At 41.8% G+C, this 8,695-nt stretch overlaps 2 pseudogenes; both read right to left on the bottom strand.

Annotated features, from left to right (window-relative positions):
* Window positions 1-3,239, bottom strand: part of LOC102485022 (ral guanine nucleotide dissociation stimulator-like 1) — a 20,401-nt pseudogene extending 17,162 nt beyond the window's left edge.
* Window positions 113-900, bottom strand: LOC102483780 (integral membrane protein 2B pseudogene; annotated as a pseudogene).
* Window positions 3,240-8,695: the final 5,456 nt, after the last annotated feature.

The raw sequence follows: 8,695 nt of genomic DNA on the forward strand, positions 1-8,695 counted from the left end.
GTGGTTTGAAAGCCACTGGGTCTGGGACACGAACCGCGGTCGACTACATGGGAGTCCAGCGACATAGCCATTACGCTAACTGCTGGTTCCCCATAATGATTTTCTTGATGATTCAAGAACAAATTAAAATTTCCTTAGCAAATTTGTTTTCAAAATGCCGAATTGCGACACAATTGCTGGCTTCACATTTCTGAATACCTTTAATAGTTTCTCTGTGTTGCAGCTTATAAGTTTCTCTGTCATGACACAGTCGATAAAGAAACCTAGGTGATCCACATTTTCAATGCGATCAGTAATAACCAGGTGCTCATGAATCAAATATGACTGAGGCAGATAGGTTCCAGCCTCAATGTCAGTAAGCAACTCCCATAGGTTTCTAGGTGGCATGACAATGGAAGTGTTCAGAGGGATCACATAGCAGTTAGCCAAGTTAAGATCTAAGCAGGCTGTGAGTTTCTTGTTAAAGTCATGGGCAATGTTGGCAGGATCACTATCTGCAAACTCTGGGACCGGCACACTGATGAATTCAACCTCATCTTCAAGATCTTAATGTTCTCTTCAATTGTCTGGTAGCGAGCCGCTGGGACATCGGCAGAAGGCTTAAGACACCGTCTTTGATGTACTTTACTCCACAGTAGTACACGTCATCTGGTTGAAGAGCAAAATATTTGTACACATATGCTCCTAGAATGACACCTGCAAGCACAAATGCATGTCCAAAGCACATGTACCAACACCAGGTTCTTCTTTGGCCAACTGATACCACATCATCCGGGTCCTTGCAGTCCACCAACAGCATCGTGGGTAGGTGAGGATGATGAGCACTTCCTCTCCACACTTGGGCTTGTCCTTCTTGGCTTCCTTCTGGGCCAGGGCCGAGTTGAACATCACCTTCACCATGGCGCAGTCTGGGGTGCCCTGGGAGGGCATTGGTGAGCTCAGGCATGGTCTGTGGGCAGTAGGCTCCCGCTACAATGCAGCCTCCTCAGCTAGATCAGGGTGCAGCAGCAGCTGAGAAGGTTTCGGTTGCTCAGTGTGGCTGAGGCTGCTACTGCCCATAGGCTTCTTAAGTTTGACAAAAAATTCAGCAGAACTTGTCATCAGCAGCTTTGTCTCAACTTTTAGTTAGAATAAGATTCTAATTATTGTTTTTACCTTCAGCATGAACTAATGTGATGATAATTTGGATAAGGCAAACACAAGCATCTCTGAAAAGCTTTAAAAGTGGCCTTTCCAGGGACCAGCAGTTAGCGTAATGGCTATGTTGCTGTACTCCCACGTAGTAGAGCGTGGTTTCAGTCTCGTGCCTGGTGGCTTAAACTTACGCGGGGCGCATGTGCGTGCGTGCCCAAGATCCCGAGAGAAGAATGGAGGAGAAGGGATTGCAGCGTGGCCATCCCCCCTGGGGGGTGATTTCTCACTTTCTATCTCTCTGTCTCTGTCTGTCTGGTGAGCACACGAACCCTATAGCAAAAACCTCTCCAAAAAATTAAAATAAAATAAAAGTGGCCTTTCCATTACGTATGTGGCACAGATGGTTGTGAGCACAGGATACTTACAGTCCTGTGTCCTGTATTTTACATCTGATGTCACCCAAATTGTTCTGTAAGGTCCAAAGATAGATTTATCCGGTGGTCACGCAAAGGAGACAACGACAATGCAACTGCATAAGAGGCATTTATTTTTCCAGCTAGCTGGGTTCTGAGTTAGTGCCCAACACAGCAGGTTACAACAAGGACCCTGAACCTAGGAAAGAGGGGCTTTTTATAGCTCAGGAGGCAATACAGAATGTTTTATTAGCAGCTTTTCATAGTATACAGCACACAAAGGAGGGACCATATGTAGTTAGGGACTAACTGTTATCACCGCCTGAATTTAGATAAGAATCACCGCCTGAATTTAGAAAAGAACTCTCAGTTAAGGGAGGTAAACCTTCTGGCGCCTTCAGGTTTGTTCATCCTGTCGCCACCAGTCAGACCCACCTGTTCTCTGTTAACTCGCAAATTCCTGTGCCTTGTTAAGCTGCAAATTCCTGTGTCCTGTTTGCTGTGAATTTCTGTATCCTGTTAATTAGCGAATTCCTGTGCCCCATTTTTGAAACCTTGTCATGGCCGTGAACACGCTAACTCAGTCTATGCTAACTCGACCTAACATAAGCTAACTCAGCCTGCAACCCTAGCAAGGGTGTTTACGCTAAATCAGCCTAAACAACCTAACTGCTAATTACGCTAAATCACTAAATTGGCTTATACTAACTCAGCCTAACATATGCTAATTCAGCCTAACAGTTCATTCTGTATTTAACACATTAAAGTGCTCTGGGCCCCCAGGACTGCACCACAGGTAAACACACTCTTAGTAGGGTGGCAGATTTGTGTGTCTTAATGGCTTCATTTGTGGTTGTAGACAAGTTGACATTTTTATCTAAATAGGCAATATTCATATTCATTTTAGGGTTGGCTAATGTTAATATTCATTTTAGGGTTGACTAATAATCGCCTGCTATATATTGTGAACTGTGCAATAAAACAGAATTATGTGTGTCTAGTTACCTTTGGATACCTGAAGTTCCAAGCTCAATTGCAATGATAATACTGAGAATCAGACTGTGCAGATATGTACGGGAGTACTGGGTGGTGACAGGATGTGTGAGGTGGGATCTTCGAGTTAGGCCAATCCTGTTGAACTAACACTGGTTCAGTGCAGATGATGGCTGCAGTGTGGGGATGTGTGGTCATAAATGAAGGCCAGATAGGAGGTGACACTTGAAGAATGAGTAAGCACTCAGACTTGGCTTTTTTAATTAAAATATTTATTTTTCATGTGCAAATAAATGCAAATCAAAAACTTGAACAGGCATTTTCTAATTGGAGGATTTTGAACTTTTAACCCTGTCTTTTTGTTTAACATTTGCTTGCCTAAATGGCTCCCAAATTGTTGGGGGGTCTCTACATCTTTCCTCTCTTAGTGTTTCATTATTAAAAGTAGTTAAGTGCATAGAAATATTTGTTTCATATTTTGAGTTTTTTAACTGTAAGCTTAAATGAAATCTGTCAAATATCTCAGAGTTAACATACTTTTTTGAGTAATTGTTTGAAATAACGTTTGTTTATTAAGTTTAAAAAAAAAAAAAAAAACTCCCCATATTTGCACCAGCCAGTGCCCTGTGCTCCCTACCTCTGTGGAAAGTTTGGATTCAGACCCACCAGAGTAGGCTGTCCCTCAGGGTTCCTCTCCATCTTGAAACAGGCAGGCAGGAGGCGTTACAGGTAGAGTTTGGGTTCTGCAGGTCCCATCATGATGCTGTCACTAAGCACTGACAAGGAAAATTTTTTTTTTTTGGAGAGGTTTTCTCTATAGGGCACATGCGCTCACCAGACAGACAGAGAGAGACTTAGAAACAGAAAGCGAGAAATCACCCCCCAGGGGGGATGGTCATGCCGCAATCCCTTCCCCTCCGTTCTCCTCTCAGGATCTTGGGCACACACGCACACACGTGCCCGGCGTGAGTTCTAAGTCACTAGGTCCGGGATGTGAACCACGGTCGACTACGTGGGAGTCCAGTGACATAGCTATTACACTAACTGCTGGTTCCCAGCACTGACAAGTAAATTTGAACACTGGACTCTGTCCTTGGGGACCTTCCACTGGACTAGAGTCCAGGAGACGTACCCCCCACCCCTCACCCCTTGAACACAGCCCCTGGCAGCTCTCAGTCCTAGGATGTCTCTGGCAACCAGAACCACTCTGAGTGCCCCCAGGTCTCACTCTGCTCCATAATTTTGAGGGATGCAAGAGACAAGTTTCTGCAGCCAGTTCCTTCCTGCCCATGGGCAAGTCCTGGCCAGCAGACCTTACACAGGACCCTGATGACAGGTTGTTGTGGTGGGGGGGGGCGGAGCCAAGACGGCCTGCCCCTGGAGCCCCTGCAGTCAACCTAAGCCTCCATCTGTGGTTTTTTCTTTATACCAGTACCTTACTGTCTTGGTTACTATATCTTTGTAGTAAATTTCAAATCCAAGTGTGATGGCTCAACTTTTGTTCTTTTTCTCAAGATTGCTTTGGTGGGACCAGCAGGTGGTGTGGTGGTTAAGGTGCTAGGCACTCCCACATGACTGACCACGGTTCGAGTACCGGACCTAGTGGCATCCTTTCTCATTTTCCCGCTCTCTCTCTCCATGCATGTTTCTGGCCAAATTAAAATAAATGAAGGAATAAATAAAATTAAAAGAAATAATTTTAAGAAAAGAGATTGCTTTGGCTATTTGAGTTCCTTTGTGATTCCATACAAACTTTCAGATTTATTAATTTTTACCAGTGCCATTGGTATATGGATAGGAATTACATTTAAAGCTGTAAGTCAGGACCAGCAGTTGGTGTAATGGCTATGTCGCTGGACTCCCATGTAGTTGACCACTGCTTGAGTCCCGGACCTGGTGGCTTAAACTCATGCCAGGTGCATGTGTGTGCGTGCCCAAGATCCTGAGAGGAGAATGGAGGAAAAGGGATTGAGGCATGGCCATCTCCCCTGGGGGGGTGATTTCTCACTTTCTCTCTCTCATTCTGTTTCTGGCAAGTGCACACGCCCAATAGCAAAAACAGAAAGACAGCGACAGACTCTCCCCAAAAAAGCTGGGGTTATGGACACTAACAATATTAATTCTTTCAATCCATGAATACGTGTATCTTGTAATTTGCCTCAGTTTTCTTTAGTTTTCTTTTTCCATCAATGTTTTATAAATTTTAGTGTAATGATTTTTCACCTTCTTGCTTGATTAAGTTTATTCTGAAGTCTTTTATTATTGTATTGGGGAGAGGTGCCTACTGTTAATGGGATTGCTTTCTCACTATTACGATATATTATAGAAATGCTATGGAGTTTCGCATACTGATTTTGTTTTCTACAACTTTACTGAGTTTATCATTTTTAAAGAATTATTTATTTAATTTTTAAATTTACTCATTCATGTATTTTAACTAGACCAGCTATAGATACACAGAGAGAGAGAGGGAAAGTGAGAAAGCAAGCCACAGGGTTCAGAACTCGAACCATAGTTGGACATGTGGGAGTGTTCAGCACCTTAACTACCATGACCCTATTCATGGTGGAGTCTAGAATATCCTGTATTTAAGATCATGTCATCTGCAAAGATAAAAAATTAGATACCTAACTTCTTACTTTCCAGTGAGGATGCCTTTCATTACTTTCTTTCATCTGACTGCTCTGGCTAGGGTGTCCAGTAGTATTTGGAATGGATGTGGTGGGAATGGGCACCTTCATCTTGTTTCAGAACTTAGAGTAAGAGGTTTTACCAGAACCAGCAGATAGTATAATGGTTACGTTGCTGGACTCCCGCATGGTTGACTGTGGTTCAAATCCCAGACCCGGTGGCTAGAAACTCAGGCCAGACATGTGTGCATGTGTGCCCAAAATCCTGAGAAGAGAATGGAGAAGGGATTGCAGTATGATCATGCTCCCGGGGGGTGATTTATTGCTTTCTGTTTCTCTGTCTCTTTGGCAAGCACACATATAATGGTTATGTCGCTAGATTCCCACATGGTTGACTGTGGTTCAAATCCCAGACCCGGTGGCTTGAAACTCAGGCCAGGCATGTGTGCATGTGTGCCCAAAATCCTGAGAAGAGAATGGAGAAGGGATTGTGGTATGATCATCCTCCCGGGGGGTGATTTATTGCTTTCTGTTTCTCTGTCTCTCTGGCAAGCACACACACTCTATAGCAAAAATCTCTCTAAAAAAAAACGGAAGAGATCTCATCATTTTCCCATTCTGCATTATGTTAGCTGAGGACCCATCACCCATGACCTTCACTGTGTTCAGGCACATTCCTTCTAGAAATAAATTACTTATTTAGAGTTATGACACAGATAGGTAAAATCAGAAATGAAAGAGACATTTGACACTTTTTCCTACATCTATCAAAATGATACTATGGTTTTTGTTCTTCACTCTGTTAATGTGACTTATCACACCTACAGATTTCTGTATGTTAAAATATTTTTACATCCCTGGGATGAATTCCTTGGTCATGGCAAATGATCCTTTTAAATGTGCCATTGAATTTCACATATAGTCAAGTAGTATTTTATTCAGGATTTTTGCATCTTGTTCAACAGGCATATTGATCTGCAGTGTTTCTTTTACTTACTTACTTTTTTGTAGTGTCCTTGTCCAGTTTTCACATAAGGTAAATCTGATTTTGTGTGATGTTGAATTTTGAATTCAGTTGACTAGTGTTTTATTGAATGTTTTTGCATCTCTGTTCTTCAGGTATAGTGGTCTGTAATTTTTGTTTTGTTTTGTTTGTGTCTTTGTCTTGTAATCATTGTCTAGATTTTGTATTTTTTTTGGGGGGGTGGAGATTTTTTGCTATAGGGCACGTGCACTTGCCAGAAAGACAGAGAGAGCGATAGAGAGGCAGAAAGCAAGAAATCACTCTCCCGGGGGGATGGCCACACTGCAATCCCTTCTCCTCCATTCTCCTCTTGGGATCTTGGGCTCGCACACACACGAGCACGGCATGAGTTTAAGCCACCAAGTCTGGGACTCGAACATGGAAGTTCAGCGACATAGCCATTACGCTAACTGCTGGTCCCACATGGTATAGTTTTTGTATAAGGGTAAATCTGACCTCATAAAGTGAGTTGGAGTATTCCCATCTCTTCAATTTTTAAAAAAAGATTTTGAGAAAGATCGATATTAATTCTTCTTTATACGTTAGGTAGAATTCAACACTGAAAGTATAAGGTCCTGGGATTTTCTTTGAGGGGAGCTGTTTTATTATTGATTCATTCTCCTTATTCATTCATTATTGGTCTGTTCCAGTTTTTTGAGAGGTTTTTGCTATAGGGCGCGTGCACGCACCAGAAAGACAGAGAGAGACAGAGAGATAGAAAGCGAGAAATTACCCCCTAGGGGTGATTGCGGCCATGCTGCAATCCCTTCTCCTCCATTCTCCTCTCGGGATCTTGGGCATACACACACACGTGCCCAGCATGAGTTTAAGCCGCTGGGTCCGGGACTCAAACCGTGGTCGACTACATGGGAGTCCAGCGACATAGCCATTATGCTAACTGCTGGTCCCAAGTTTTTGTTTTTGTTTTTGTTTTTAATATGGTTCAGTCTTGGTAGATTGCCTATATAAATGTCTATAATTTATTTATTTATTCTAGATTATCCAATTTGTTGGCCTATAATCCCTCATGGTAGTTTCTTTGTTATCTTTTGTATTTCTGATCCATCAGTTATAATGTCTCCTCTTTCATTTCTGATTTTACCTATCTGTGTCTTCACTCTTTTTTTGCTTTGTGTAGCTAAATGCTTATTGATTTAGATTATCTTTTGAAAAAAATCTTTGTTTTGGGACAAGGAGGTTGTGTAATGGTTACATTGCTGAACTCCCTCGTAGTCAACTATGGTTCAAGTCCTGGACAGGATAGTTTAAAACTCATGCTGAGTGCATGTACACAAAACTCTAAGAGAAGAATGGAGGAGAAGAGACTGCCATGTAGTCAAACAAACAAACAAAATCTTAGATTTATTCATCTTTCACTCTGTATGTGTCTGATATTTAGGGCCACTTCATCTAAGGTGAAGTTTAAGTCCCCTGTTTTATTATTTCTTTTCTGTCTAGATAAATGATTGACAGAGAAGTAAAGGCCCCTACTACTATCGTATTGCGCTCTCTCTCTTTATATCTATTAATATTAGCATTAAAGGGTTAGGTACTCTGATGAGCGCATGTATATTTCCAGTTGCTATCTTGATAAATTTGTCCCTTTGTCATTGTATTATGACCTTCTTTGTTTCTTTTAACAGTTTTTATCTGATGTGACTAGAGTTACTCTGCTCTTTTCTGGTTGCCATTTGCATTGGAATATCTAGCTGTGTTGGACTCTTTGCTTACAGTCTACTGTTAGCACTGTAGTTAGTTTCTTGTAGGCAGCATCTAATTGAGTGTGTAAAAAATATACCCTTTCATAGCCAGCCAGTGGCATGGTGGTTAAGGTGGCTAGATCCCACATAGTCGACCCCATGGTTCAAGTCCTAAACTGGCGGCTTGAAAAACAAGTGAGGCATGTGTGCATACATGCCCAAAATCCCAAGAGGAGAACAGAGGAGAAGGAACTGCAGTATGACCATTTCCCCTGGGGAGGGTGATTTCTCATCTTCTCTCTATCTGTCTGATTAACACATACACCCTATAGCAAATACATATTATATATGTATAATATATATGCTATATTTGTTATATATTTGTTTTATATATATACATATATATAGTGTGTGTGTATATATATATATAGTGTGTGTGTGTGTGTATATATATATATGTGTGTATATATATATATATATTCATTCAGTTATCCCAGAACTTTTGATTATAAAATTTAATTAGCCTATGCTTAAGGTAATTACTAGTAGTAAGAAATATTGCTGTTTTGTTTTACTGTTTTCTGCTTGCAGAGCCTTTGTTCTCTATTTCCCCTCTTGCAGTCTTCCATTGTGATGAGGTGATTTTCTCTAGTGGTATTTTTTTTCTTTTTCTGGAGAGGTTTTTGCTATAGGACATGTGTGCACGCCAGAAGGACAGAGAGAGACTGAGAGACAGAAAGCAAGATATCACCCCCCAGGGGGGATGGCCCCTCCACAATCTCTTCTCCTCCATTCTCCTCC

This window comes from Tupaia chinensis, unplaced genomic scaffold (genome assembly GCF_000334495.1).
Source record: "Tupaia chinensis unplaced genomic scaffold, TupChi_1.0 Scaffold144486_1, whole genome shotgun sequence".
In the NCBI taxonomy this organism is placed as follows: domain Eukaryota; kingdom Metazoa; phylum Chordata; class Mammalia; order Scandentia; family Tupaiidae; genus Tupaia; species Tupaia belangeri.